Below are 5,896 nucleotides of genomic sequence, written 5' to 3'. Positions count from 1 at the left end.
ACTCGATAAGTGAGAACCACTTGGAAAGTCCTTTATGGAGGGTTGTTTAATGCACACTACGAGGAGCACCTATTTGTATGCTCGAACATCACAATGTCTCCTACCAATGAAACATGGTACTCACATCGCAGATACGAGTCTCAAACTCGAGCGACCTTTATCCTTTTTAACGACGGCTGAATCGACTAGGAACTGTTTAGAATATACAGTATTCCAAATATGAGTTTCATGATACTCATCATATGAGCATCTCATATTTTTTCTACTATTTGTATATTTAAGGACATTATCTATGCAAATAGCATGAGTATACAGATAAAGATGTGTCAAAACAATAATTTCAAATATTATTGAAATAAAGATTGTTTATACATAGAGTTACAACATGAACCCTCAGCCAACACTTAGCTCGACAGGGTACCTACTCTAACAAATAGGCCATAAGAATGTAGAAAAAATATTTTGTTTAGGAAAGTTTTAAAAAATATTAATCGAGTTTCCAAAAAATCTTTGTTTTCGTTAAAAATCGTTTACGTGTAAAAAAAAAATAAAATTTATCGGATTTCTAAAAGCCTTCAAGAAATACAGTGGGCGACGAGAGCCTTCAGATGATCTTTCATTTAATTATTTAATTTCTAAAATAAAATAAACACTATTATATCATTTTTATTTAAATTTTTTATCATTTGCTTACTGAATGAACTCGAAAAGTAAAATGTCGTATCACTGAAATTTTTAAATCGTACTTACACTTTATTATTTTGACTTATTTATTTGTATATTTAGTTGAGATGTCATCTATTATGATATCTTAGATTATTTACTTTCGACTACGATAATTGAAATTGAAATTTTGGCAGAAATTATTTATTTTCGAGTACGATAATCGAAAAGTGATTTTTTTATGTTGTTATGAAATTGGTTAAAAAAAAATTTACCATATTCATTTCTAAAAATTTATATCATATTTTTTAAATATCTATATGTGAAAATTTCTATGTCAAATGTTTAAAATTAACTTGTTTAATATTTTACTAAAGCATCATGTATAATAAAAAAAATAAACTATTTTCAGACAGGGTTGGTTTAATTCAATTAAAGTTTAGGCTACAAAATTTAGGTTGATTCCATTCTGTATGTAGGGGCACTATCTCCATGATAGAATTAAAGGCCCAAATTTAGCTACACATACATGAACTCCACTAATTTTTTTAAAAGCACATATGCGTTTGAATCTTGTCAATCCAAACTATGTGGGGCAGTGCCCCACATGTAGCATCGAAGCTACCCAAAATTTATGTCAATGAAAGTTTAGACTAAAAAATTTATGTTGTACTAATAAGAGAATTTTCAATTAAATTGACATACTGGTGAAATTTAAATTATTCAGTATATTAACCGATTGGAAAAAAAAATTCTTCATTTGTTTACCACACATTTAAATTTTCTAATGCAACATAAAATAAAACATATAAATTTAAATTAAAAAATTAATGCATTAATAACATTATTTAATGCATCCCACAATTAAATATTTAATACTGTTTACTTTCCTCCCCAAATAATTTTAATATATAATAATAATTATAATAAGTTCATTTCGAAAAATTGTTTATTAAATTTTTATTTATTATTATTTATGTGTGTATATATAATATTAACTGTTGTGCATAGTTGTACTTCTATTTCTACTTTAAATTAACTCTCAACAGTATTATTCTAATTTTTTTTATTTTTTTTTATTTTTTTCCTGCTCGCCGTCTCCGCCGTCGTCCGCCGGGAAATGGAGCTCCAGGTGATTTCTGCTTCTTAAATACTTCATACTTAACTGCAGACGAGGCTTCTTGTTTTTCATTTTTTACTTTCCTTTTTAAATTTACTGGTGGTGTAATTAGCAACTAACTGTACGGTAAATTTACTTTGTCGGATCTAACCGTGAAATTTTTCTAGATCTGAAGCTAATTTTGAGGATTGATACATATTTAATCTGGATTATTTCCCGCCGTGATTCAATTTTGGTGAGTTTGTGCTTTTTCCGTCTTTTTTGGATTCATTAATTTGAGCTGATAATTGTGGAAATATGTGTTTTTTAAAGTTATTTCTGCTGCTGGGGTTTGTTTTGGCTTAGATCTGTGGTTAATGGAAGGGTTACGTTGAAATTTTGTGGATTTTTTTTTTTTAACAACCGAAACTGAATTTTGTTGGAAATGATTTGACCAGGGTAGACTTTAACAAGAGTTGATCGTAGTGCAATTATCTTTAGTTATTTGTTATGCTCAGTTCAAGAATTCGCTGCTTTTTACGGTTTGTTGAACTACGCTGCCAGCATGAACTGCATCACTTTTAACCAGAATCGAACTAAACAGTAATGTATATAATGTATATTTTCGGGTTAGATAATCCTTTTGGTCTGTCCATTTAGGATAGTTATTTTGCATGGATCTGTGAATTTTACTTACTTTGCTTGAGAATCATGTTGTCTTCACGAAGAGTGGAACGATGGGATCTTTTATTGGTTTTCCACAATTTACGTAACAGGTTAACAGATTGTTACCTAACCTGTAATTTTCTATCTAGAAGTTGCGTTTGAGTTTAATTTAAAGTCTCAAAATTGGGATGGAATCCAACATAGAGGAAGCACTTAGAGCTAAAGCAACGGCTGAGAAGCATTTTATGCTGAAAGATTTGTTGGGTGCTAAAAGTTATGGTTTAAAAGCTCAAATGCTGTGTCCTGAACTGGAGGGCATGTCTCAAATGGTTGCGACATTTGGAGTCTACCTTGCTGCTGAAACAAAAACTAATGGAGAACCGGATTTTTATGCAATTCTTGGTATGGATGTCACTGCGACCAAGTCCAAATTAAAGAAACAGTATAAGAAGCTGGCGGTGCTGCTCCATCCTGATAAGAACAAAACTGTTGGAGCTGATGGAGCATTCAGACTTGTCTGCGAAGCGTGGACACTTCTATCTGATAGTGCTAACAGAAGATCTTATGATCAACGCGGAGAAATTCGTTTGCCTGGAACAATTCATCGGCTGGTGCTTATGACAACTTCTCCAAGTCTTCAGCTTCCCATGGTAGTCTCGATTCATTTTGGACTGTATGTACCTCCTGTCATGTTCAGTATGAGTATCTCAGAAAATATGTGAACAAGCGACTTTCATGTAAGAACTGCCGTGGTGTCTTCATTGCTGTTGAAACTGGGTTAGCTCCTGTGGATGTATCTTTACCATATTGCACGTACCCTTGTGTGCCGGAGATTGGGCATGGAAATCACAACTCTGGGGTTAATTATATTCCAACTACCTCCGCATATTGTGCCCCTATTGGGACTTCAGGACATCATACTGGATATAGACCTGAATTTGTCTCCCCCAATATATCACTTCAGGGAAGCTCATTTGGAAACTCTGTTAGTGTTTCTGATAATGGATTATCTCCAGCTTCCTTTGTCTTCTATCAATCTGATGGGGAAGCGAAAAAAACGAAGGCAAATGGAAGAGATCAGAAGTTAAAGCCTACTGGTCATATGTCCTCTAATGGTTATACTGTTGACAATGAAGTATTAAAACCCAGGCGGGGTAGACCTTCCAAGAAGAGAAAATTGGATTTGGGAAGCACATCTGTCAACGAGCATGAAGAAACGAGCACAAAATTTGCTTTAGAAGCAAAACTAGCAAATGAAAATGAAAGGTCGAGGGAAACTTCTAAGCTTTCCTCCACATTGGAGACATCTAGCAAACGCTATTCAGTTGCCCCTGCATTTGATTTGAGGCAATTTTTAATGGACATTGCGAGGAAGGAAATTCGTGTGAAACTAGACGAGATGAGAGTGGCTTCTGAATCAGCAGCCGCAGAGGCTGAGAAAAGAAACTGTGCTGGAGGCTGCTAAAGTCTCAGGCTCAACTGGTTCAATGCATCAACCAGAAGCAAAGAGAACTGTTTCCATGTCAATAACAGTTCCAGATTCGGACTTCCATGATTTTGACCAGGACAGGTCAGAGGAATGCTTTAAACCAAAGCAGATCTGGGCCCTGTATGATGAAGACGATGGTATGCCTCGCTTGTATTGTTTAATTCGTGATGTCCTCTCCTTGAAGCCATTTCAGATTTATATAAGCTACTTGAGCTCAAGATCTGATAGTGAATTTGGGTCTGTAAACTGGTTGGACTCTGGGTTTACCAAATCTTGTGGAAGTTTCAGAGTTTTCAATTCGGAAATGGTGGATCAAGTGAACATCTTCTCTCATCTTCTCAGAAAACAGAAGGCTGGTAGAGGAGGTTGTGTGAGAATCTATCCAAGAAGAGGAGATATCTGGGCTGTATACCGTAACTGGTCTCCATTTTGGGACCGAACAACCCCAAATGAAGTGAGGCATCAGTATGAAATGGTCGAGGTTTTTGATGATTATTCTGAGGAACTTGGGGTTTGGGTAGCCCCTCTAATTAAACTGGATCGATTCAAGACGGTATATCAAAGGAACCCTGATAATGATTCCATTCAATACATTCCGAGGAGAGAAATGTTACGGTTTTCACACCAAGTGCCATCTTGTTCCCTTAAAGTTGAAGGTACCGACTTGCCTGAGGGGTGCTGGGATCTTGACTCTGCAGCTATTCCAGATGAGCTTCTTCCACGGGAATCCGAAGTTTGCAACAATTTAAGTGTTTCACAGATGGAGAAGCCCATTGAAAGACCAGATGGACCACAATATCCGGTGAAACCTAAAGGGTTAAATCAAATTGAAAACTTAGTTTCCGCTGTAACTGATAAGCCTCAGGAAGCACACAAAATGTGCATGGAAGAACGACTTTTGGTGGGGGGGCTTCCACAAACTGCAGCTGAGCACCACCTTCAGATTGAATCTAAGGACCCCAACTAGATACGGACTCGACGAAAATGGAAGTGCCGAACAAAGTAGAAACTGGATTCCAAAGGTATTTATTTGCTTTGAGAGATTCAAGCTGTACAGATTTGTATACAAGATTAGATACTATTCCCGAGAGGGAAAGTATAATGGTTAATATCGATCCTTGCTCCTAATGCTTTAGGGAGTTTTTTTTTTTTATGCATCTTATCAGCAATTTGTCACTGGATTTCTGTTTCTATAGAATGATTTTTTGTATTTCCCTATTTCACGTTCATTATAGTCGTTGATGTGCTACTTTTGACATTTTTTTGGTAGAATTTCTCAAATTTATTAGTTGTGTTTCACTCTCTTTGTTTTCTCTTTTCTGGTCTTCATTGGTATTAAAAATTGTGAGGGACTTTCACTAGAATTCAAATATGAATTAAAATTGGAAAGTCGATGTACCTACCTATAAATGTAACAAATGAAGCTTGACGTGGAAATATAAATTAGAGAAAAACCGTAGGGAAAATCCGATTATATTTATATGGGATATGGCAACTTTCATTTCAAAATATTTAACCATCTTATTTCTGATGTTATGTTTGATTTATTTCCTTAAATATGTGAAATCTGTCGTCTTTAAATTATTTTAAAATAAAATGTTTTACAAATTGTAATATAAAAATTTTGATTTTGATTTTGATTTTTTTTTTTTACTTCAAAATGATTAATAATCTACTATTTTGACAACGCTTGTTGACACGTTCTCGAAGGATGATATACTGGAGATCTCATTTTTTTCCTTTATCGTTAAACAAAACTTTTAAAATCTGAACTGAATTATACATCTATGTAGGTCAAGTTGAGCTAAACAATATCAGATTTGAACTCAACTCGCTTAAAATATATATAGGCTCGAGCTAGTAAGTCAAACGATAATATATCAGTGCACTAATTCAATATAAGATGACATATATCAATAATTAAAAAGTACCGTTACGAAAATATCTTGTTAATCGATTGTTGGGACATCGTGTTATCG

General features: G+C 34.5%; 1 pseudogene; it reads left to right on the top strand.

Annotated features, from left to right (window-relative positions):
- The first annotated feature begins 1,686 nt into the window (after positions 1-1,686).
- LOC142527212 (uncharacterized) lies at positions 1,687-5,127 on the top strand (annotated as a pseudogene).
- Positions 5,128-5,896: the final 769 nt, after the last annotated feature.

The sequence above is a fragment of the Primulina tabacum genome, chromosome 15 (assembly GCF_025594145.1).
Source record: "Primulina tabacum isolate GXHZ01 chromosome 15, ASM2559414v2, whole genome shotgun sequence".
NCBI lineage: Eukaryota > Viridiplantae > Streptophyta > Magnoliopsida > Lamiales > Gesneriaceae > Primulina > Primulina tabacum.
The sequence above is the reverse complement of the archived record's forward strand: the minus strand, read 5'-3'. Positions and strand labels throughout refer to the sequence as shown.